This window comes from Cygnus olor, chromosome 7 (genome assembly GCF_009769625.2).
Source record: "Cygnus olor isolate bCygOlo1 chromosome 7, bCygOlo1.pri.v2, whole genome shotgun sequence".
In the NCBI taxonomy this organism is placed as follows: Eukaryota; Metazoa; Chordata; class Aves; order Anseriformes; family Anatidae; genus Cygnus; species Cygnus olor.
In genome coordinates this window covers 25,688,775-25,715,161 of record NC_049175.1, presented here as the reverse complement: position 1 = coordinate 25,715,161, position 26,387 = coordinate 25,688,775, and the positions used below count along the sequence as shown (strand labels likewise).

The 26,387-nt window shown below is 48.2% G+C and overlaps 1 protein-coding gene across 1 annotated transcript in view; it reads right to left on the bottom strand.

The window, feature by feature from the left end:
* The window catches only part of SORCS3 (sortilin related VPS10 domain containing receptor 3), a 379,882-nt gene that overhangs the window by 346,647 nt on the left and 6,848 nt on the right, over window positions 1-26,387 (bottom strand). Inside the window, exon 2 of the mRNA XM_040563972.1 lies at window positions 19,250-19,447. The gene's annotated coding sequence lies outside the window, so the exon portion shown is untranslated. The remainder of the gene's footprint in view (window positions 1-19,249; window positions 19,448-26,387) is intronic.

Genomic DNA, 26,387 nt, shown 5'->3' with positions numbered 1-26,387 from the left:
CTGAAAAACAGAATTCTCTCAGAAGAAAAGAAAATTAAATCCAGTTGAAGGTATCATCTGACACTGCATTTTTCATTGCAATGGCTGTAAGTTTATCCAGCCCACTGAACAGCGTGTACACTCTTTGCAGGTGGGTCAGAAAAAGCCTAAGGCACAGAGCAGCAAGTGCAGCAGAGGTCAGACAGCACTATAGCGCGGGCACTGGGGCCAGCAGAAGCTGTGAGCACATGTGTGGCTGAGGATATAGCTTGGCAAAGTGGACTTTTCTGCTTTGCCTCCACTGAAGCCATATAAGAACACTGACACTAAAATCCTCACCTCAGTTCAGTCCCAGTTAAAACCCTTGGCAATTGTGATTTACCCAGCCCTCATGTGCAATATGTGGCTAGAAAAACTCCGAGTCCTGAATTCCAGCTATTGTATCTGCTTATGCTACTGCCTGACAGATCAAAGAGCTTCTTTCACACATTTCCTCTTATGCAACGTGATCCACCGGCCTAAGACATCTTCCTTTATTAATAAATACTGCAACAATACCCCAAGAGTCACAAGTAAAAAGTGCTGGTGCTCCACAGGGCAATGCATATGAAATACTCCGGTACTTTTGTCCAGGGCTTTCCACACAGCTCCCTGCTTAATGAGTCCATCACCAGGTTTAATGACCTGCCAGAGCTTTAGAAACACTCTGCCCTCCTCATCAATGATTCACAGGCAGCCTTAAAACTGTGCACAGATTAAAGAGCCCGCTGCTCCCCCATCTCGCTTCAAACCCAAGGGGTTTTAAATATTTCATCTTGCCACAGAGCCCTTCTGTACACATCCCAAAGGCACTCTGAGGAGCTCTCGCTGGGAGTTTGGCTTTACCTGACAGAGGGCCTGCTGGCACCACAAGAAAGCTGTCACTGCCAGGCCTGCCCGCGTCCTTTATTTACATTCTTTAATGAGTCCTGTCTGACCCCAGCTGACAGGAACAAGGATTGGGGTCTCTGAGGTGGTTGGTGACCTCTACAGAAAAGCAGATGGAAGCCCTGACTGCAGGAACAGAACTAAAAGCGCCCAACCCACAGTCACTGGGCCGAGCAGCAGCCTTCCTTCAGCAACTAGGGAGTCACGGCCCTCTTTTCCTGTCAGCTTCAGTGGGATTTGGAGGGGACAATGAATGCAGAAACACTGGCAGGGCCCTGCACTTACCAAGTGAGCATGTGGAGGACAACCTCCCTGTGCTGGGACACACAGAACACCTCACAGCTCTTGCTGCGGAGCCTCTCTGACGTGAGAGCTCACAGTCCAGGCAGCAGCAGGCTTCCCTGCCCACAAAAAGCAAGTCTGTGCCCTGTGACTCAGTCTGTGTGAACTCGTTTTGGTCACCAGGGAAGGAGAGCAAAGCAGCAGTAGAGGGATGAAGACCTAGAGCCACTCCTCAGCTTTGTTACCAACAGCAGGATGCTGCTGAGCAGTCTGAGCCACCACTTCACCACCTCCCAGAGAGGAAACCTGTCAGCACATCTCACCAGCCAAGGCATCTTGGGATTTACAGATCCCCTATATGTTATGAGCTATTAACTTTACTAGCCATATTTACATGATAACACAGCACACAGGGTTTTATTATAGATCCAAAATCTCCACAGTTGCTTCGGGCAGACTCCTACAGCTGTTTTGATCAGTAAATCATCTATGCCTTTTTTTTTCTTTTTTTTTTTTTTTTAAGTTAGTCCACGAGCTCCGAAAACAGAAAGAACAAACTCAGGGAAACAGACATGCAGAGAGATAAATACAGAGGTACAGAGACACACAATTTCCTCTGTAACTGCTTCAGCTGCCCTGCATTGCTGCCCTCCTTTCAGTGTCTCTCACCTACAGGCCTTGGAAGAGGCAAGGAGCAGGTTGCAGCCACCTCAACACTTGTGACTGGATCTTTGCTTCCCTTTAAAGGGGCATCATTTTGATTTCACTGTCTGTAGGAAGTGGCAGCCAGCCTGCGTTTTCCCAGCCTTTTACATAGGGAATTGAGTAAAATTCCACAGTGGCAGTGATGGAAATCTATGGAAAACATGAGGAACAAGCCCCTGTCCTTATAACTGGGGTATGGGACAACCTTACCCCATGTTGTCCATCCACCCTGACCATTGGGAACAACCTCAATTTCCATGCCCATTCAACTCCAGCAGTGTTTGGAAAAGAGACATCCATCACAAGGGGTCAAACCAGGACCACAAAGGTTGAGGAAAGGCATTAAACCACAGTGACTTTTTTCCTGGTTGCGTGAGACCCAGCAGCACTGAGCCATAAGGTCTATCTGCTCATCCCAACCAAGCAGTTCATTTTCTCTGCTTTCAGCTAAATTGTGATGGGAACAGGAGAGATCTCAAAAACTTTCTGGTTTTCACACACCTGAATATTAATGAGGGACTTAAAACTTGAGAGCCAAAACTCCCCAGTCCCCATCCCAGTCTGTCTCCCCTGGTTTCTGGATCCTCAGCAGAGCAGCCTCTGCCAGCTGGGTGGTCCACAGCTGTCATCCACCCTCAGACTCCACATGCCTGTGGCCATCCACAGCATAAGTAAGGTTCCTCAGCAGATCACCCTGGGACCCTCTGGAGAATTTCTGATCTTTGAATTTTCTTTAAACCAACCTAAACATTTAGGGCCTTCATGGTGGAGAGCAGCCTGTGCCTGCACTGCTCCCTTTACAGCACCCACCCATGGTCAGTACTGCAGGCAAGGGATCAGACGATCCCCGTACACCACCGGGGACAGTACAGCTGGCAGCACTTAGTCATTGAGAAAACACTTGGTTACTGTGGGGGTAACCCACTGTAGGTGATCCTGCTTGGCAGGGAGGTTGGACTAGATGATTGCCAGAGGTCCCTTCCAGCTTCAACCATTCTGTGACGTCCTGTCATTTCCTTCCCCACATTTCTTCTCACATCCCATAATTGGAAATGAGGCCAAAAATCCCCAACAGGTGAAGGGGGTCACATCAAACCACAATAGATATGGCCAATTTTTTTTTTGTTTTGTTGATGTACTCAGAAAATGAAGCCTTGCCATCCCCACTTGTGTTTCAGTCTTTTTGAGACGAGGAAAGAGGGATGAGCTTTATGGCATGCAAAGGGTACCCCCACCTGAGAGAAGAGACGGAGATCCCTTTACTTAGTGCAAAACCAAACAAAAGTGAGCAATAAAGCACCTCAGAAAGTGAGCAGGTAAGCATCTGCTTTTATCTTCAGTCAATACCTTTTCAGCATGGCTGATCTCTGAAATCTGATTTTGTGTTGTACTACTGCAAATCCATGTCCCCTGGGAAGCTTGCATACCTCTTGCTGAGCATTAGCTCTCACTTCATTTGTCCACACAATCTCCACACAGTTGTCCTCCTGACATCCAAGCAAGCTTAAACAAAAACATAATCTCTCCATAAAGCACATCACTATACTCAAATAGCTGTTGCTCTCAGGTGTCCTATTCCATGAAATCCATCACCAGAGCACTTTGCCTTCTTCAGTGAAGGGAGAGTGTTCACAGAAGAAAGCTCTGTAAGGCATCACAGGCTAACCTTTAGTGGGGCTCAGCACCCCTCTCTCTGGTTCACTCCTGTCTTTTAGGGGGGACAGGGCCATGGCACATGTCCTCGGCCAAAGCTGCTGCACCAGCCATGAAAGCATTCAATGAACACCCTCACTGCACAACAAAAGCTATTACACTATGGTGTGGTGAGAAAAAAAAAAAGGTTTTGGTTAAAGGGCTGTGACTTGAACAACTGGACCTTTGTTGGATAAAAGAATGAGATAATGGGGTAATAAAGCATCCATTTCTATAATGTCAATTCACTTCCTCTTTCTTTCATATCTGTTCCTGTCTACTGATTCAAGAAAAGTGAACTGATCAATGCAATTCAGCTGCTGTTCAAGCCTGCATCTAGAAAACATAGCACTTCCCCATTTTCCTCCGTTTGTTTCAACAGTCTTACTAAGATTTGTGCAGGATGAATGACCACATTTCCGTATCACCTCCAGCCACTGCAGTTAACATGTCCAATAACCACATCCCTGCAATTTAACCACAGCAACAAAGTGTTACACCAAAGGAAACGATGCAGGTGCTGAGGCTGTTTCCAAACTGCCTTGCACTTAACTGGGTCCAGTACAGTTTGGCCACAGAGTCACCACCACCAAAATCCTCCCCAGGGGCTCTCACTAGGGCAAGGGTGCTAAGTTCTGGGTACCACAGTAAGCTACCGATGGTGTCAGGGCTCCTAAAGCAAAGATATGTCGGGTACCCCACCCTGCTATTAAAAACCTTATGCACTAGGACAGTTTAAATCATACGAAAATCACACTTGAGAAATTTAGTGATTTTAAAGTTTTATTGGGGTTCAGTTTAAGACAACTACACTGACTTTATATAACCTGGAATAAAGTTGTGTTTAAAAAAAACACACGGGAATGAGAATGCAATTACTTTAGTTAATTACACTGAGAAGTTAAAGTTAGTGGAATCAAACCCAAGCTGGTGTGAATCATTGTAGCTCCACTGGAGGGAACAGTTGCATTATTTACTCCAGATGAAAATCTGCTTCAGTAAGTTGAACAGAACAGGAAAAGGCTATAAACAGAATCAGACTTACAAAACAACAAAACACAATTTTCTCTCTCTAAAGTAAATTTCTCTCCCACATTGGATTTCAAATCTAGGGTCCATGTCCTATCTGCCATATCCTGGGAGCTCTGTTTTCTGAGCAAGGAGCATGCTGCAGACATCTTAGTGTGCTGCAAGATGTTATACAGATGGGGCAATGCTATCAGGCAGAGGTTATCTCTGACATTAAATCAGCTGAGATGTAGGGCAGGGGAAACAGACAAGCTTCTGAGCACATTAGCCCTTATCACATCACCCCACCTAGCTCAGACCATTAAAGCCACCAGCTTGGCTGCTACAACAGAGCTGACAGAACTGCAAAATGAGGATGAGCATTTTGACTTTACGGTGCCCTGTAATGTCAACAATTCATGTTGACTTGAAGTGGTGACCCACAACATTCAGCATTCGTCCCAGAGACTAGGTGATGCAGAGCTCCCCTGCAGCCTCCATTCCCCACAACAAGGGCAGGCTTTACACATTAGGGCATTTAATTAATCTTCTATTTCTCTCATGTCACAAGACTCAACTTCTGCTTCCCTGCCACAGGAGTCTGATTCGCAGTGCTGGGCTCTTCAGATATGGCTGTTGACCTGATCTGCATATTAATCCAATAACTCTTTGCAATTAAATGAGAAGAGGAAAAAACAAAAAGAGAAAGAAAAGATGAAGCCCTCTGCAGATGTTGTCCTCACATATGGCCCCCATATGGTTGTGTCACTGCTGTTTCATTTTATAAGATCTCTCTCTTCAGACAGTAACTCCAGCCCCTTCCATACTGCAATCAAGAGATTGATTAAGAAGCAGGTAACACGGCAGGCCACTTTGTCATTGCTGATAAAAGTGCTGAACAGCCTCTGCTAAATTGCAGCTATCAATCTCGCAGGCTGTACATGGGTACATTAGTTATTTCTTCCATTCCCCACAGAGACAGATGTTTCCCGTTTTCTTGACATAAGCTGTGTGGATCACTTGCCCATCTGGCTTCTCTACATTGTTCTAATGGTATCTTTCCCTCAGACGTCATCTTTCAATTTCTAATAGCCTCCATGGGGAGGCAATAATATTACTTAGCATTTCTAAAGGATAAGCCTCTAATCCATTGAAATTTGTTAATTCACCCTGAAATTACTGTATTATGTTGGGACATACTACGAGCCCAGATTTACAGGGTGTGTGTAAGGCCAGGACTCTGGCAGCAATGATGTGACTTGCTGAACATCACAGTGATGACTGGTGACAAAGTAGACACAAAAGCAGAGATTTTAAATTCAGATTGCCCTTGTTCTCAGCTCTGTGTAGATTCCTCATCCAGACTAGCTGATGCCAGTGAGTCTCCTCTTTTATGATCAGAGCCTGTCCCAGGCTAACAAAGCCTCTTTCACAGAGGCATGAGATGAGAGGACAGATTGTGAAGAAAATTCATGTAATAATGTTGTAAACTGTTTTATGGAGACAAAGGGAACACTTAGCGTTAATTTTTAATGCAACAAACAAAAAGTAAATCCACCTTCTGCTGCCCCGGTGGATGTAAACCCAAGTTTAAAAATAAGTAACAGTCCAGACGATTTCAGTCCTTAATTTACAGGTAAGTTAATAAGTCAGAGAAACAAAACAACGTGGCTTGCTTATGAGGTGCATAGGGTATTCCTGGCCAGGCTTCGGGCTGCAAGACACGTGGGTCCCTATAACACACTTCGATTCCCAACTTCTTGTGGGAATCTTCAATTCCCACCTTTCTTGTGCTAAGTCTCTTTTCTGAGTCTTTGCTTACTAATTACAATGTCACCAACACCCTGTTGATTATATTTGCATTTCCTCATCATTAGTGGAACCAAGTGAAACCATGCCCTGTCCAGTCCCTATTTCTTTCTGAGAAAGCCCAACACCTGCAGCGCCTGATCTCGTGCAAGTCCCGGGATCAATGTTTTACATGGCCACACATCTTATCATTTACACTACCTCATCCAGTTACTAAGGTCTGCCTGATTTAATGTTGCTTTACACCAGTATGTAAGAAAAAGGAGAGAGAACAGTACATGACCTGCTTTGTTTAGAAAAGATACAGTCCACTTGCACAAAATGATGTGGTTCAGCTACATTCAGGCCCAAGGAAGATGCTGTTGCTTTACAACCATGTAGGATGCCAGCGGGAGAGAGGCAGCAGCACCATGTGATGAAGGCAGGAGCCACAACCACACCAGCAGGGCCACCAGGAGCAGCTTGCCAGACTTCATGAGATCCGACAAGTTCCCTGCAGACACAGAACTGCACGATTCCTGCAGGGACAAAGCCCCTCAGCATGAATTTTATCAACCAAAACTGGAGCCCTCTGACTAGGAGGTTAAAAGAAAAGGAGCTGGTTAAGTGGATTTCCATTTCCAGCTGGTCCATGATCCTTAAGGGGAAGACAGCCATAGATGTGATATTAGAGCAATCCTACAAACAATCTCTCCTAAGCGTTGGTTTCTCCAGGCAGAGGAACGGGCAGTTTGAAATAGCAGTTCCTTTTTTTATGACTCACTTCCATGCCATTATACCAATAAGATTCTGTCTCTCCAGGGTGTTTTTCTCCAGTGATTAAAGCTGTGAGCCTTCGACCTTGTGCCTTATCAACACTACACAACACACACTATAACCACCTAGAAACTTGCTGCCTTTCATCCCTTATTGCTTAATAAACTTGCCAGCAGACCTATTGCAACAGAATAATGAAGCTAAACGATTGCATTCAGCTCAGTAAATCTGGGAGCAGAGCCTGTTAAAAATAAATAAAATTAAATTAAAAAAAAACTAATTGCAGAAATGTGGAGCGTTATGAAGAGATCCTGTCAGTTCAGCCAGAGTTCACAAACCATTTGCTCTCGTTATTCAGCTGCGAGGAGCAGCAATGCAAGAAGAGGTGAGGGTAGGGAGATACACACATCTAGCAGAGCAACGAGGAGGTGTCGGGACAGATCCACACACAGTCTGCACCTTAGGGAGCTGCTGCAGGAGCTGCAGTCAACACGGCCTTTGGCATGAGGTGCTCAGGAGGAGAAGAGAGTACTCAGAACCAGGTGCTTTGGCACAGCAACGTGGAGAAGGCAGCCCAGCACCTGGCTCCAGCCACAACAAGCCAGCTCCTGAAGTTTCAAATGTGGTAAAATTGCAGCCAGCTGACATTAATAACCTGCAGTTTATGATGTGTTAGTGCTGTAATTTTCTGGGTACTTGCTCCATGAAGCACAAGACAGGTCCTCCTCCAAGAATGGGCATGGGCAGGCCATAACACTAGGGCACGCGGTATGCATCTCATCTGGGGGAACATCCCATGCTCCGCTATACTGAGCAGTCATATGCTGGCTATTCAGGCCCAGATGCCTTGTCAAGGTGCCTAAGATGGAGAAATACAGCCCTCAGGTCACAGGTGGGATGAGCAGCTCCCCATTGCCTGTGTTGAGCACATTTCCACCTCTGGGCACCTTGTTTGGGTGGTACAGGCAGGCCCGCAGAACATGCGGCCTGCAAAATCACACACAGACATCCCACAGGGCCCATGGCACTGCCTGCCACATGCTGGTCGGGCTGAGACTGGTAGGATGCAAGCCTAAAATCCACAGGAGTACGTTCAGTCAGAAAAAGGTAGAAAGAAAGCAGGAGCTATGCTTACTCCCATACTGACTCCCTCCAACAGCAAGGAGCTCATTAGGCCCATGCTGGGTAATCCCAGGGTGGCCCACTGGTTACCAGCACATATCCCTCTTCTCATCCTTCCTTGGGCAACAGCATCACCCCATAAGGCCCCTTATTGCTTAATTTCTGCATCTGCAAAGGGATTTCAGGGTGGAAAGCACCAACCCCACTATTCATGGAAGGTTCCTCCTGACCAGATGACTTGTCACGACCACAGTGAAGCACAAATGCTTGACCCCACTTGTTCATGAAAGTCTAGTGACAGCTCCAGAGGGTTGAGCCACCCCATCAAGAAGATGAGTGGTCTGCAGGATCCAGAACCATCACAAGTATCACAAGTCCAGTGGTTCCCACCACCGCAACCCTGAGGTACTTTTTCCAGCTACCGAGTCTCTTGTAACTGAAGCTAAAGCTGCATCTGGCTGCCTGGAGGAAATTCCTGCTGCAGGTGTAAGCTGCTGGTGGGCCTTTCCACCAAGCTGTGCAATACATCTCCCGGATAGACGGGGAACGAGGAAAGGGAGTCGCATCACCACAGTGCACTTCACAGTAAGCGCTACAATTTATAACACATAAATACTGTATATATACACTGCAGAGTTTTGGAGACAACATTACCATCTCAAAGGGTAGGTAGGAGGCGGGAATAACAGCTTGTAACAACTGTAGCCGAGACAGCTGCTTTGTTTGCTGTATATAATGCTGTTTGGGGAGGCAAAATAGCTGTACCAGCAGTGCCTCTGCTAGCATACACTGCAGCTCCACGTGAGGCTGCTGCTAAGTAATTAGGTTAAAAGAAGACACAAACATGTAAACAATCTTGTGGAGGCTTTCTGGGAGAAGTTTCAAGAAAAAAATCATTCATAAATCCAAGTGCATCCGTTCCCTGGAAACCAGAGGTGTTGTCCTCATGCTGGGCTTTTGCACGGAATTTGACACAGACTATCCAACCTGATCAATGTAGCTGCAAACCTGTGGAGAGGATTAACCTCTTGTAATGCTAGCTGTCACAGCTAATAGCCATCACAAAAGTCAGGCCTAGCCCTCCTTCCTCTCCTCCTCCCATTCCCCAACCTGATCATCAGCCACGCGGTTCCACTCCCACCCCTTGTCCTTGTACCAGACCCTGCACAGAATCCATTCAGCTCGCTAATCTGACAAAGTGATTCCTTTCCCCATATTGGGGAAAAAAAAAAAAAAAAGAAAAACAGGCCAAGTTTATTCTTCTGCCAGATAAGTGAGTTGAATCATCCCAGAAGGAGTTGACTAGCAAAACTGAAATCCAAGCTGACTACAGCTGCTCCAGTGAATACAAGCAAAGGGAACATAGAAACTTTCAGGATCAGGAAGACATTGGATCAGCTCACCTGCATTTCTGAACTGCACCCTCCATTAATCATGGAGCATCTCCTGTTAGACTGCCTTGGATCAGATGAATAGCTAATTTCTCCTCTGTAGCCCACAGGATACAAGGAATGGTATTTTCACTGGTCTAGTTTGTTCTGGTTCCTGGATAGTGTGACTCTACTGGACAGGAGGGGAAAAAAAAAAAAAAAAAAAAGCTTTTTCTCATTTGTGCTTGGAGTTTGCCCTGAGGACATTTGGCAGGATGCAGCTATGACATCTGTAATGGTAGCAGCATGGGAAAGGACTGCCAAGGTGATCTTGTTTTAATGAGTGGAATCACACTGGACTTGCACTGCCTTAAAGGAACCATCACCTGGCCCAGGCTTTCACCAGATAAATAGATGCATGCAGCGTTTGCCAAAGCTTTTGCAAACCAGCTCCAGCTGGAATGGGACACAGTCCGTATTATAGGGCTATTGCACAGATACCACACCCGGTTCTGGAAATATCTGAGACACCAACCACCAGGAACGAGGAGGTGAGGAGAGCAGATCTTTATTTGCTCACCCTAACCTTGCACAGGCATTTGCTGCTGGTGACAGGGCAGCGTTGCCACAGATCTCTGCTCTGACCCACCAGGACCATCTTCGTGCTCTCTAGCCAGACACGCTGCAGCCACAGCCCAACAGCAGCCAAAAGCCTCTTTCTTGATTCCTCCTCTTCTGCTTAGGAGCTCTCAGAGCAAAGAAGGCTTTGCTTTTCCCTTTCAGGATGGCAGACCAAGAGTCTTCCACATTGATGGTGTGTCTGAGCAGCAAAAGAATTGCCACGGTGACAGCCTCACTCAAGGTCTTGGGGAAAACAGCGGGACCCAAGGATCCAAACTCAAAAGCTCACTTGTGTATCACACAGCCTTAACTGGAGGTGAGTCAATATCAGAAGGAAAAGAGACTGCTTTTCCCACCACCCAAAATTCCAAAAGGGACAGACGGGAAACCAAAGATCGCATCACAGCTTTGAGGAAGATGAGCACAATTACTCTCATTAAAAGGCTTGGGAAAACCACTGGCCATCTGAACAGACAGCTGCGATCCAGTGAACTTTCGCCTTGAGGGCAAAGTCTGATTATTCATTTACACATGCAATCTCCCTCAAGCAGTTTGGTTTGCACCTTATTTTTTTTCCCAGCTAGACAGCCATGAGGTTATGAAGGCCCCACGTGCCTCCCGGCATCTTTGCTCCCAGCAGCACTGGAGGAGGATTCAGGACAAGCTGAAGGCAGAGCTCAGCCTGGGGCACGCAGCTTATACGCACCAGCCTCCAGCCCACAGGTGTGTGTGGCAGGGCACCACAACAGCCCTGCACACGTTGGTGACAGTGTTTAAGGTACAGACACTGGGAAAGGCAGCCATGTCCTGGCTGCCCCTTTGTGCAGTGCTTCCCTCTCAACAGGGATATATAAAGAGGTATTATGAAGTTCCCAGCCATGGGACACCCTTATTTTTAGCGGTAACTCCCGTTGCAATGCACTTGGCCTGCAAAAGAGCCAAATGTACCCATGCTCCAGCAGCACAGCACTGCCAAAGCTCCTCAGCATCAAGTATCCCAGAAGCAAAGCTTTTCCAGTGACTCCACTGTTGAAGAGCCCGTGTTCTTGGGGGCAATACAAAATGCTACTGGAGTGAGCAGTAGCCATAATCCAGGGCCTCGAATAATGCTCCCTGCCAGGCACAGGCAGCCTGTCCCCGTGCCACTGTGGATCTACAGATGTGGCTGGCATTGCCCTGTGCGGCTGTGAGCTGAGCTCAGAAAGAGTTATGCAAGCTCCTACGTTTGCACTGGGACAGAAACCCCCTCCACCACCAGAACACAAACTGCTTTGGTCAGTCAGAGCCCTTGGAAAGCAGCTGGGAAGGCAACAGGAAACCCCTGCACTCCCTTCTAGGGTGGGCTGTCCCGCCAGACTCCTTTCCCAGGCTTCTTCCAGCACAAGGTGATGAAAAACAGCATCACCCCCTCTCGTTTCGTTGGGCAGCTGAGCAGTCTGAACATGCAGAAGAGCAAGGGAAGACCCTTCCCTGGTGCCACCTGCCTGACCTGTCACAGTGAGGATACAAACAGCAGTCACTTGGAGACCTGCTTGGCCCCCACCGAGACAGCAGCAGCATAACAGCGCACGAGCTCCGAGAGAGCACTTCTGCTAGTGTAAATCCTCCTGCTTCCCGGGAAACCGACGTATTTACAGCCCCAATTTGAACTGCTGCGAGCACCATCTCACCAGAAACGTATCTGTGTTATTATCATTGCACCGCATGGGTAATTGCTATACAAATATTTGCCTTGCCCACATTCATCACCAGGCTGCTGCTGCCTCAGGGTGAACTTGCTCAAAATCTGATGTGTTCTCCCAGCACCGGCAGTCTTAAAGGGAATGTGTCCGTTTCCCACACTGAAAAGCTCTGCACCCTGATCCAAACTCCAAGTGAAGTCCTGTATGAAATCCAGAGCAAGAGGGACCCTTGGCTTCAGAAGAAGGTGTGCCCGGCAAGAAGAAACAGATTTCCTGGACTCTTTTTGGACCAAGATGCAAGGCTTCGTTTACCTTTGCTCTCGTCAGCTTATTGTGATTTGTTTAGATTGATCACTAGCCTTTCCTACTCCACTCTCTTGCTCTTTTTTAATTAGACCATTGAGGCCTCGTTTTCAAGTACTGCGCGGATCCCTATAGAAGCTTTTAAGTCTCTGACATCAAATGGCAAGCAGTTTACTATAGTTAATTACGGTAATTTTTGCTTAGTAGTAGCTTCCCTCTGAAGAATCAAGACTATTTGGAAAAAGCCCCAGCCTTGGGCATGAATTTCTAAGAACATTTTTTTTTTTTGGCTATTTATTATTTTACAAAGCTAAGTAGCAGCAGAAACTTAAAACCCAGAGGGAAAAAAATGACAAAAAGAAAAAGCTTTCATGTACGACGTGACGTCGTAAAGCCCCTGATCGGCCATCAGACACCAGTGCAGTGGAGTGTCTGGGTTGCAGTGGCTGGGTCTCCTATAACAGCCCCTTTCCTGCCACGCCATCCCGCAGATCTAGAGACCAGCGGGATCACAGAACAACAGGATGCTACTCCCAAGCACTTCTATAGGAAGAATGCAGAAATGGGGCTTTCAAAACGCCCTGAGCAAGCAGACCCTGCCTCTTCACATGAATTAAGCCATGGACAAGACCACGACACACATTAAGAAAAGCAGTTCTGTGCCAACTTGCACATCCCCTCTTGGTTACTCCCTTACTGGTGAAACAAAAAAAAAATCCAAATAAATCTCCCCCGCAGCCCGTGCTTTGTGCCCAGCCCCTCAGCAGCAGCACTCTTACATGTGGCCACACTACCCAAAATTTCAACCCAAGCTGGTTTCCCAGTATTAACCAAGCTGATTATTTTTGTGAGTACCCCCTGTTGTGTTCAATTTCCAGAAGGATGGAGTTGATCTATGACAAGAGGCAAGCTTCTTGCACAAGAGGCACAAGCATCCTCCAAAACCAGCAGGCCAGGTGGTGAGGAGTTAAGACTTACTTTCCCAATGTCTGAGCAAACCGTCACCCTGCTGCCTGCACCCCGAATGCTCAGCCTTGCCCAAGTTAAGTAACTTGTCTTTTTCCCCTCACTTCTACTGTTCTAAATCAATGTTATTAACCTCTGTTTCCCAGACTTCCCCTCCAGGTTTCCAAAGGAAAAAAAAGCCCTTATTTGGGGAGAATAAGGGGAATTTTCTCCTGGAAAGGAGAGAAAAAAATTGGGAAAATTGACAGTTTGCCTTTGATTTCCATAGCTATAAAGTCCTCCCAGATAATCTGAGGGCTTTAATATATAGATTCTTTCTTTTACAGAAGGTCTGAAAATTTGACACTTTTATCAATTACAGAAATATGTCATCTTCCAGTCTGCTTTGCTACTGTGGAGTTTGTTTCATCTTCAGGCTCTCCTTTTAGGCAATTTAGTGATTCATCTGGGAATCTAGAAAGCATTTGGAGCAGTTTAAGTCAAACTTTCAAATATTTATCACGAGCTGGGTTTGAGGTAGGCACGAGAATGTAAAATACAAGTTCAAAGCCTCCTGCATTCTTCATCTCAGAGCTAGAGGAAAGGGAGGAGAAAGCAAGTCTGTATTAACTAATTTAATCAAAGGCAGGCATCTAAGCAATCACTATGGTCCTTTCCAGAAGTTCTCATTCTCTGGATGCTGTAGCTATTTGCCAAGTGGTTTGAACAGCTTAATTGTTCTTTAGTGTAAAAGAAAGTAATTGATTTTTGAAGTTATACTAACCAGGACATTACACAGCATTGAGAAAAGTCACCCACATTTTCCAGAACATCTTTTTAAACACAGTTTGCCTCTTTCAGCAAAGAAAATCTGGGTCTCTGCCTACTTTCAAACAATGAAATTCTGGATGTCAGCAAGCTTCTTCACCTGCAAATGAGACTTGTTTTAAGTTCAGATATAGTTGGTGCATTAGATGAAACTGATCCCGCACAAGAAAACTTAAATGACCCTCATGACCCTTCCCAGCCCTATTTCATATTATCCCAGTGTAAACACTGGTCTTGTTTCTCCTACAAGCACCCCGTTTGAATGCTACAGTTGCTCTAGAGAGCTGCCAAGCAGCCCATGAGAATGCAGTATTTAGTACCCACAGACCCATCAAAGCCCTTCAGCACACACGTGGCTTCACACCCTCAGGTCACAGGAAGCCGTGTACCACCTTGGGCACGCACGCCACTCTCTAGAGGCTATGAGACAATGGATGGGCTGGTGTGCTTCAGCGGGCTGGGGCACTGAAGAAAAAAGGAGCAGTGGAAGAGATGCCAACAGGGATAACACCAAAGAGCTCCATTTCCCAGGCCATGAATATCCAGTGCATGAGCTAAGACCTTCTTTACCTCCTGCAGTCATGGGCTGTGCCATCTCCCTGATGATTAGAGGGAACAGCCAGCCCCTCTAAAAAACACAAGGACAATTCCTGCAGCAAGGAGGTGGAGGCAAAATATTCATTTCTCCCCGCCAGACTGCAAACCCTTTTCACTGCCAGGAGCATTGTCCAAGAATTGCACATCCGGGATCCCTTATGCCTCAGAGACCGCTCTGCTTTTCCCATGTCAAATCTGCCAACCCCGTGACTGCAGGTTTATGGAGTTTTTTGGAGTTTTACCTGTCCCCCCACTCTCCCCTTTTCCCTTCAAAAATCACAAGGATGAACAGTGATCAAACCCACAGGAAAAGATGACTCCTGAAAAGATGACTCCTCGCTGCATGGCTACCGCAGCGTATGGGGGAGTGGTGGGAAAGCCTCTGAGAGCTTTGAGAAGCCAACAGGGCTCAGCAGTCCAGATCCGCTCTTTTCTGTGCATTGGGACACGTAGAGGCTAACCCCTGCTGCACCACTTCTCTTGTCACAGTACAAATCTTCCTCTTCAGGACTAGATTAGAGAAGGTAAAAGCGAATCATGATAATACCTAGCTCTTAAATAGTGCTTTTTAGCCATAGATCAAGGCAACTTACACAGAATAGCTCAAAGAGAGTTATAGCAAGGTCCAGGATTGTGCTAATAGTCAATGGAGAAACCTCAAAGCACTGCGTAGAGATACTTATGCTATGGGGTCAGCATTCACACCAGGTGGTTTCAGTTCCTTTTCCCAGTTTTCTTTTCCCAAATTCAGCCACATGCACTCAGGAGCAGCTGGTGCGACATCAGAGGGAAAGTCTCCTCGCAGTCCTCCCCACAACCACCTATGGCTTCAATAACCTACGCACAAAAAATGACTGAGCTGGCACTTGCTTCTGGGCTGGCATCAAAAAGCCCTGCTCTCTCATTAGCCGGGCCTCCCCCCTGTGCCACTGCCAAAGCAGGGCAAAAATAGCACGTTAAAGAGACGCAGAACTTTCTTCTCACAGATCAACCCAGATTAAAAGGACTGCCTCGTGTCCCACGTGGCTGAGACAACACGTCGGGAATTCCTGCCCTGGCTTTTCTGCATCTGTTCAGCAGTGCCATTACACTCTTGCTAGCCAAAATCTGCCCCTTTGGACCACAAAGACTTTCCATGCATCCCAGCACAACACTCACTGGGGCTAGGGACATAAAAATATGCAGGGGAAAACTGCTGCATGGATAGTAAATCAGCAGCTTGGTTGTGTGTATTTTCCTGTCCCCGTGCCCAGCAGTTCCACAAGGCCTTGGCAATGGACGTCCAAACTTTCTGGTTTGCATCCAGGTGAAGTCATTTGTCCACAGAGCGAGAGCCCTCCGCAGAAATTCGAAAAAGGGTTGAACACCTGAAAGAGTGAACTATGTACTTTGGCTTCCCTAATTTTGTTCAGGATTGGGCTCCCCGCCCCACCCCTGGGAAGCAAGCTGTAATAGCTTTGTGTTTATGGCCAGAGCTGAGCGACTGCTGCACACACACCGACCCCAAGGGTACCTCTGTCAATCTACCTGCTGCCGTGCCCTCCCTCAGCTCGTTAAGAACCGGAGTTCAGAGGAGTTTCCAGCTGCCAAGAAATCAGTTGTGGTGTTCGCAGGAGGTGGGGAGGGGAAAGATGCAGGTGCTCTCTGCAGGTTGATGCGCTGATTAAAGAGGTTCCCACCCCGTGGCTGCCACCTGCCAGCACACAGGGAGCTGCACAGTTTTCCTTAGTCCAGTTCATGGAAAAAATGACCTGAGGATTGGCAAATGCATTTTGTGCCTGTGCTTGCTCAGGCTAGTAGATTTTCCATGAAGGCCATTAGCTCAGGTGGGTCCCCCCCATCGGCGGGGCTGGTGGGGGCAGCCACGACACTCCAGTGGGGAGATGGGGAGGGCAGCATTACTCAAAACAGTAGATTTAAAGGAAGGCATTTCCCTATCCAAAGCACACTCTGGACAGGGAACTTTTCAACCTAGGTGGAGCATTGACTGCAACAAAATCCTGACCCAGGTGCATAATTCCCCTCCATCACATTCATGCCAGCACCAGCACTGGTGGTACCGAGCCCCCCCATAGCCACGTCCCCATGCAGACTTAGGCCATCAGGTTGCATTCCCAGCCCTTACGCTGCCAATTTTATCTGAGGACACCTCTTGTGTGGCCTGGTGCCATACCCAAGGTCCCAGATACAACCTGAGGACAGGACTCCCGCACCCTGCCATGCTGTCCTCCCTGCTCTGGTCAGCAGCAGGGCTTTCCCTTTGGGAACGCTGGCTCTGCACCACCCCACTGCACCCAGAGACACCCCCTGCAACGGCCAGGCAGCACAGCAGCCAGTGCCCACTCTCCTCTGAGCTGCCTGCAAGGATGTCCCCACTCCTCCTCAGTTCCTCTTCTGCCACAGCACCACCTGGCCACCAGATTGGGTCCACCTGCAAAAGCTTGGCATTATCATTTCAGGTTTGGTTGGTTTGCCCCAGAAACCCAGAAGGATGCTGTAGGACAGCAGCTGTCTTGGTGTCACACTGCAGCCCTGACCCCAAGTGTGCTGCAAGAGCCAATCAACACCTGTCAAACGACTTGACCTCTCCACATCTCATTTAGCAACCTGCCAAATGAGGCTAATGCCATTTTGCTAGGTTGCGGTGACAATTAATGATCCTAATGCACTTGAGAGTTTCTAGACACTTGTTATATGCACACACATAGGCAAAACCTGGCTATTTCTGTCCATGCCAGCCCTGTGAAGAAGCACATCAAGAAGTCTCCAGCAACAGGCAGGTGGTCAGCAAGCAGAGAAGTCTCACAATATCTGAGGACAGAGCAGAGCCCCCCGCCTCACAGGCACGTGGCCCTGGTTTGGAAGCACCCTGCCCGCCCCTCCCCAGCCAGGGACCGTCCAGCCCCCAAGCCACAGCTTCCTCCATCAAGGCAGCGAGGTGATGCTCCTGCATAGAGAGAACTAACCAGAAGCGTTGTGCAGCAGCACATTCCCTCTGACGTGCGTATCAAAATAATTATAGCAGGTGGATGCAAAATGGGCTCTGGGTAAATGGGCTTCCTACTTTGTTTGGTTTTGGCCAGAATGATTGCCTATGAAGGAAAACGGAGAGCTTTAGGCAGTTATTATTGTTAAAGACAGTTTGCAGAGAGGAAAAAAGTCTCATTTGAATAACAAAACAATTTTTTTTGATGATGTTGTTGTTTATGAGCTATTTAAGCCCTGGGGTAGGTAAAAACAGGGAAAATAAGAGGAATTTGTCTGTCAAACATTTTAAAACGGATACTACCCATGATAAAAAATCTTATTTTGAGTTTGAGCAATGAGTAGCACATCACACACTTTCTAGGAAGGAAATTAAAATAAAAAGGATTTCATGAGCCATGAGAAGTGTTGTAAAAATCAGCGTATATATTTTTAAAATAAACACAAGTAATACTTCATCCCCCTTTAAGCACCCAAGCCTTTTAATTTATTCAGCCAAACTCACCACCATCACGGTTGGAAAGGCTTGGAAAACAAGGAGCCATTTAGCTTCTCCCCTTCAAGTCGCAGGGAGCAGCGCTCCCAGTGCGGAGGATGAAGCACAAGATGCCCCTGACCCCACATTCCTCATCCTCCCTCACCCACTGAGGTTGTGGAGTGGGGTTGTGGTGGAGACAGGGACCCCGCAGCCCATCAGCGCCACGAAGAGCCACAACCTGCTGCTACAAGGTGGAGAGGGTCACAGAAAAAGGACACAGCATGGAGCAGCCGTGGACACACAAAACGGTTTTGATACATGCCCCGTTTCCCCCTTTGGCTCCCTATAAAATATTCACGGTTTAATAGCCCAGCGTTCACTGCAGGGAACAAGCTGGGCACCCAAAGGTCACGGGTGTCGGACCTGAGCAGCTCCAGTACTAAACCCACTTCTTGTAACCAAGCAAGGAAGGGACCAGAGCTGTCTGCATGGCTTGTTTGTGCGGCCAGCCATGGAAGTCAACAGTAAAGAAGTAGAGGCAAAAAAATCCACAGATATTGTGGTGTTTACATGGAAACGTGCACGCATGAGGCCTTCAGATTTCAGAAGTTTGTCACTTTTAGAAAAAAAAACATCCCTCCTACACTCCAGGGAGTTAGCCTTGCTTGCTTTTGCTTTTTCTTTTTTAAGCCTAACAAAAAAGATAGACTTATTGCAGACTTTTCACAGGATATGTTCACAACATTTAAATTACAAAAACCAATCATTCTTGACAGGCATCATTGACATATTTTGATTTAAAAATTAAAAAGGTTCATTCTTTATATAGAAAGAGAAAAACATATTTCAGGTAATTGCTTTGCAAGTGGTGACTTGTTATAAATGGATCAGCATTTTCTTCTAAATAAACACCCAAAGATATTCTTCATTAGCTCTAAATTCATTACTACAAAGCCACCTGCACTCCGTGGTGACACATGAAGTCACCCCTGCTAGCAAGTGCTGGAGCTTTGCAAAAGCCACGAGTGGGAAGGAGGAGGAGAGGATTCACCCCCTGCTTGCCCGGGGACCAGCCACAGCCCCCACCTAAACCTGGGGAGGTCTCTGTCAGTCCCTTGCCCCGTAACCCCTCCAAGCCAGCTCCATCCCCACATCCTCACCTCCTGTGCTCATCACAGCTCATTTCTCCCATTCGTCCACCGCTGTCTGCTTGGCTTGGCTTGATCCACCATCAGCTTGGGAATTCCTTATTGCCCAGGATCACCAGAGCCTTTCTTTGAAGGATTTTCCAGCCTCGGCGAGCACAAGCTTTCCACAACACACCATCATTGCTTCTCACGCATAGGTATTCATTTCAGCTGTGGGGGGGGGGAAAAAAAAAGGTATTTGCCACAGAATAGGCAGACATTCAATTTTTTCCAAAAGTGAACAGAAGATCCCAAAGAAGCAAACAAAAAATAAAATCATTTTGTTTCCATTTTCAGAAGTTGCGATATTTCGAGATTTTCTTGAGTCTTCGCCTCCTTTCCTTACACCCTATCCTAATTTCTGTATCCTGAAAAAGAGGAAAGGAGGTGGAGAAAGAGGAGGGAAACGGACCTAAAAATTTTAAGAATTCAGGATGTTGGAATTGTCACAGTTGCAACACAATTTTGTCGTTTAAATAGAAACAAACTGTCTTCATTAAAAAAAGCCAGCAGAAGAAATGGAAATGGTGGAAATGAGAGCTGCACCATGAAAGTTTCCCTTCTCTGCTTCTGGATGGGGTTCGGGATTTCTCCCTCGTGCTTTCGGTCAGTTTTGACCTGCTGAACGCAGGGGAGGCACAAACCCAGGGGCAACAGATTAAATTTGGCACTCCTTGCCCCTAATAGCATGCACATCCTGTGCCCAGGGACACATTTTGGGTCCAAGGATGAGCTCCCAGAGGCAGCAGGGACGTGCAGTGCTGCCAGGACAAGGAGCACAGCAGCAAGCTCTGCACCCATGTGGTTTAAAAGCCATGGAAAGTCAGGGCTCACGTGTCTTGCTGTTTTATATAAAGGATCCTGAACTATTATTTAATAAGAGAGGAAGTAAGATAGGGGCAAAAAAAAGGTGTCCAGGCTCCAGCTATCAGGTCAGACTTGCGCATCCTGAGCATTTCCTTGCCAGAAAGGAAAAAAACAGGATAGCACCTGGGGCATGGGCTGGAGAGCTGTCTGTGTTCCCATTTCTCCCGACAACCTGCTGAGGGACTCTCTTAGGCTGTTAGCCTTCGTGACTGGGATCTGCACACCCACACTGCCTGCGGGTCAGTCTGTCCCCCTCCTTTCCTTGTATCCTCCTCCATGACTTTTGAAACCTGGCAGCCAATTCTGAACAAAACCGATGAAGGAAGTGTGCTGCCTTTACCAGAGCCGGGCTGCCTTTGTGGGGTCTGACTCACAGCTGCAGATCCAAGCCCAAGGAATGAGGAAAGTGCTAAGTTTCTTTCCTGGGAGCCCTCTCCATCCCTTGAGCCTGCGTGCCCTTTGTCAGGCCATGCTGCTGCACACGACAGGCAGCTGCTGCCACCGTAGGAGTGCCACCATGAGAATTAAACAAACTCCGTCTAGAAGCCGCGCCACACGCTCCACCTCATTACCCGAGAGGATTCTCAGCATCAAATCCTCTTGTTTTTACCAGCTCTGCTACTTGTGAAGGATTGGAAGCATAAAGCAATCAGGAAAAGCGAATGTTTTGCAGATCAGACGCTGCTCATCACAGCGCATTACAGCTCCTAAATTATTAACAGTAAAAAATGAGGTGTCCCAGAGCTGCTCGCTTCTGGGTAGGGAGAGTAGGAGGGGGGGGTAAGAAGAAAGGATTGTGCTATTACAGGTTATTTTTATCTGACATTTCTATGCTTCTGTCATTAACTAATTGATGACACAGCCTGTTTAATATTATGTCTGCTTGGGTATTTATAGCCCACCAATTACTGTAGTATCTAGGTGCTACTAACAAGCTCTTCTCAGATGAATTTGGTTGCTCACAGACAAATCTTTTGGTGCAAGTAAGCGCAACTCCCTTGCAGTCAGCAGTCCGGAGTTTTACACCGGCCGAGGATTCACTGGAAGCACTTCATCACACGTGGTGAGGCCGGGTCCCAGCTCACCCATCTGGGGATGCAGCAACACGAGCAACAAGGCACCAACAGGCACCTCGCGGCAGCAGCCACCCTGAACACCTCTGACTTTTCTCCTGTGCTTGCTGTCATATCTTAGATCTCTTTGTAGGTGAGTTCACAGCACCCAGCAGCTACAACGCAAGCTGAACGAAGTCTTGCCCCTTGGCACGGACATTTAGATGATTTCAGGCGATGTTGCTCGAAGAGAGGAGCTGCAGTACCCCCAGGCAGCTACCCTGAGCCGCAGGAGGGACCCCGGGCAGCCCCTTGCTGGTGCCAGAGGCCTGCTCCCAGGGGGCCTTCCAGGAGCCCCCCAAGTGCACGAGCAGGAGTGTTTCACCACAGGAACAGGGCAATTTCCTGCTAATTCTAAACAACATCGATGCGCGTGCATTTCGTTCCTGCCTTTACTGAGCAAACCTGAGAAGAAGTAATGAAACCTGGGGAGAACATTTGAACTTTTATTGTGCAGGGTAAATGCTCTATAACATTAACAAATCAAAAGGCATTACTTCCTGAATAGCAAAATGCCAGGCCATTTAGATTAGCCATGCTCAGATTCCTGCTGAGATCAGTGTGTAATTGTCCACCAGCAAGGAATAATCTCTCAAAATTAGTGCTTGTCGCCAGGCTCCAGACTGCCTGCAGCAGCACTTAACAGGGCTTACAGCCCAAATGCATTGAAATCCGCTTTTGACCCCGAATCAAAGAGCCGGCTTTCTGGTGGCATTCTCCTTGTAGCTGCCCTCTGCCTCCTTTTTAATCCCTCCCTCACAAGCAGATTTAGTTTGGCCTCAAGGAGCAGCTTTGTTTTATGGACTGGCACATTACAGGGCGGCTGCCCATGGCCCACCCCTTCCTCCCTCCATGAGGCCCACCGGGGCTCCAGCAGCTGCTGTTATCCCCACTCACATCGCGTTAGGACAGATCCTGTACAGGAGACAAGTCATGAAACAGGGCTGAGGCTCAGCCAGCACTGCAGGGGACCTGCCGTGCCTCTCCCACCACCGAGCCACCTTCTCAAGGCACCCAGATCAGTGTCTGGTGTGGCCAGAGCATGCCCCATCGCATGGGAACAGCCCAGCACCAGGGCTTTACTGCCTGCCCCAGCTCCTCTTCTGTTCCCGGCCAGGAATTGTGCCATCCAAAAGTACCTCTCATCGGAAGTTTCATGGACAGAAGTATAGGTATTTGCAGAGTTTCAGTTTCAAGTTCTAGCATATTCTGCTAAAGAACATTTACTGAGAAAGTTCCCAGCCAGCTGTAAGACTTCATTCAAACTTTGAACGCTCTTCTTTCTTCATAAAGACCGCCTGGAAAAGTTTGTGCTTCCAAGATCACATTCTTCATTGGCAGAGGGGGAAGACAATAGCCTTAATTTTAAAGGGAAAAGCTGCAGAAACATCAATGGCAAAGATTAGGTGGGCTGGGGAGAACAGCAGCACAATTAACCTCTGTCTGCACCCAAATGCTTTCTGCAGGCTCTTCCAGCTAAACCAGTAATGAAGCACCACAGTTGGGTGGCTCAGGGAAGGAATACTCATCGCTGCAGAGGTTTTGTCCTTCCTCAGATGCCAGCTCACCACGCTGGGGCAGGACCTCCTCCCCCAGAGCTGCCCACACCCGCAGGTTGCTCAGATACATGCTCCATTTTTGGTGGCTGCCATTTCACTTTCAACTTCCCTGGTCTCTGCAAGCACACAGGCATTTGGGGACCATCCAGAAGCTTGCAAGTCCCACACAGGATAAGCACTTCATCAGTTACAGGGAAGCGTTCTGCTTCCTTCAGTGGCTTGGGCAGCTGCAGAGGGAAACAGGCAAGTGGCTCTGCCTTCCCTCCGCACTCCTAGCTCAGAAACATCAGGCACAAGAGATCAAAACAATGGTCCAAACAGCTGAATAACCTCTCCCAGACATATTTAGGTGGAGAAAATCAGAGTAAAGAGCAAGCTCCTGTAGAAGCCATGAAATCATCTGCCTCAGCATTTCAGCCACAATCTGTCAACACCTCCCCTACAACGCACACAAAAGAATAAAGTTTTGGGGCTAAGCATGGTGCCAGTCAGCTCAGAGCACATCCGCTTGGCTCAGAAGCTATTCCCCATTGCTGCCTGACAGAACAGGGAAAAGCAGCCCCTGTGCAGAGCTGAGCAGCTATTTTTCTTTCCCAGCACATCGCCTTCCTCAGCCGTTCCTTTCTTGCAAGGCTCGCGGCACCCAGGCTCCCCGTGATGAGTCCTGTCCTACCTTGAACACCAAAAGCTCTGCAGAGGTGCCTACCTGTGAGGGGTTGAGTAAGACCCTTGAGCTGGAGGGGGCATTTGGAAGAGCTGGGCAGTGCTGTGCTAATGCACCTTGGTGTCACTTGGAGGACGAAAGAGAACTTCCCCATGGGCTGCCCCCCCAATTTACCCAAGCCCCTGGGGATTTGGGCAGACCAACAGGGGACATGGGACACGTTACCCACCCCTCGTGCCCCTAACTGCATTGTTCCCTGCTCTGACCAGCACCCTCCTGCTCTGGGGCTCTGCAGAGCTGCGCGGGCACCAACGCTGAGCCTCCAGCTCTGCCTACAGCCCCCCTGCCCCACATCTCACACAGCCCAGACAAGTCAACTCAGCTACCAGAGTCCAGCTCTGGAGGTCAGCCCCATCCCTGGGGGGAGGCTGGGCATCTCCATGCAGCCTGCACAGTCTGGAGGTGAGAGCAGGGCCAGAGAGCACCCTGCTCCTCAGAGGTTTCCAGACCACAAGTGTTTGATGTAAGCTTCAAACACACCATCAGCACACCCGCCACCCTGCCTGCATTCCATCCACCTGCAGGAAGAAAAGTCTTGTCTTAAGAGAGGCTTCCAGCAGCCTCACAAGTAACAGCTTCAGGCTCATCTCCTTCTCCATCTCCCCAGCCAGACCACAAGGACACAGGCAGCACTCCTGCTTGCTGTAACGCATCTCCAGCCCCTTCTCCTCCCCACCACTCCCCCTGCCCTCTTGTTTTCCCCTCCTCCATCTCTCACCATCTCTTTTCCTCCCCTTAAAACTTTCCTTGTGGCAGCTTCAGCACAGCTGCCTGTGTTCTGCCGTACAGCACAGACAGATGAGCCTGAAAGCGAGGACCTGGGTCCTGCTCCAGAAGGGAGGAGTGAAGCCGGCCTTCCCTCCTGCACAGGCTGACAGCCACGCTGCCCTCCTGAGCTGCCTCAGCACATGAGAGCAAGGAAGTCGTGTTACTGACTAAAAGCCGGCCAGTGTTTATTATTAGCACAAATGAAAACTGCTGCGGGCCACACTGATCTCCCCCCACGTCAGATGTCAATGATGGTGCAGCAGCTCCAAGCATCCCCGGGGGTGGTGGCACTCGGACATGTGGCAGCAAGCGTGGCACAAGCCCAGGGCCTGTCCCTGCTCAGTGACCCTACGTCCTCTGAGCATCACCCAGCAGGAAGGCACCCCCACAGCGGCAGCAACGTTTCTGTCCTTCAGAATAAGGGCACACGGCCAATGGCGCAGGAGAGGAGCACAGCAAAATGCTTCATCTCACCTCATACCCGAGCATTGCCTTCGACCAGCTCCTCCTGTATCCTCAGACCCAGCCAGGCTTCAAGTCCTTCGGACCCGTGCTCCGGCTGGCAGCAAGAAGGGGCATAAAGCACCACGCACACAGGCTGCAGAGCACAACCAGCCTCACCATCCTGTCTTTTAAATATGTGCTGCGCATACTCTACCCATACGTCCATCACCAACATGATGATTAGCTTTTAAGCATTTGCCATTTTCTGCAGTTCTCCAAAATAAATCAGGCTGCAGTATCAACATCAGATCATAAGGGAAGATCGTTTTATATAGTAAAGCAGTGCTTTAAAATTGCTTATGGCTGCTGTATTAACAAAATAATAAAAAAAATCTACCCACAGTTCCAAAACAGTAATGAGTTTGCCTTTAAAAATGAATTAGATATTAAATAAAAAATATATCCCCAAAGGGGATAATTGTAAAAAAAAAAAAGTAACAAAATAAAATAAAATTAGGGACGGAGGGAAACATAACCACAGTTGTGTAAGCCAGAGCAGCTTCCCTACCCTGCACACGCAGCAGTGCTGAGGAGCAGCACAGCCCTGCTGTTTGTCTTGCATTCATCACACCACTTCTGGTTAAGATGGAAGCAGTGACATTCAGAGCAAGTGCTGCACCCCAGCCCCCGCAGGCAGAGCCCTGCCAGGGCTAACACAGCACAGTCACGGACACCTCAAAGAGCAGGCAGGGGTCCTGGCTGCTTTGAAGTGCCCCAGGGGCCACCCCGTGAGGGAAGAGCCCGCCTGGGCTCCGAGCAAGGCAGCTCTCATTTGAGAGCATTTTGGACTCACACCACCTTGTTGCACTTACTCCTCTAACTATCCAAAATAATGTTGTTTGTTTCAAGGATCAGCTTTGCTGTTAGCACCCATCCCATAACATTGGGTTACGCATAGGGCCACTCCTGAATGAAACATGGACAGAGGACACCCTAAGAGGGGATTGCAGCATTTGTGTATCAGTAATAAAGACAAGTGGTGTGAGAAGGCCAGCTCGCTCCTACCTGCGGAGGCCTCCAAAGAGATGAATCCCTTTCTACCCCTGCCCCACGATGGGGCCACAGATCCAGGAGGATGCTCTGGCACCCAAAGCCCAGTTGCCCACAAAGCCCCTACATGGCACCAGAGGCCTGCTGGCACAGCAAAGAAGCCTGGACACAACCACAAAGGGCTTCACGGGATGAAGGTATCTAACTCCCACTGAAATCCTCCATGTCACAGTGAGAGAAGCACGTTGCTATTGCAGCATTTGGAGGAAGAGTTTCTGAAGTTCCCAGGAAGGAGACTTGAGAGATTTGAGCCAAAGGAAGATGTTAAGATTATGCAAATGTTCCTCCTGGGCCTCCCAGGAGTCTCTGGCTTTGCATCCCAAATTCTTTCTACTCCTCATTAGTCCCTCTCTATCCCCTGCTCACCAAGCAAACTAAAATGTCATCGCAGTGTTGAAAGCAAGTACATATCACACAGGAAACAAGTTTGCTCCCTTTTGCTCACTCTCTGTTCCAGAGAAGACTGACAGCACCTGTCCTTCTCATCTGTTATTTTAATTTCGCTGATTGACACCAGCTGGATTCAG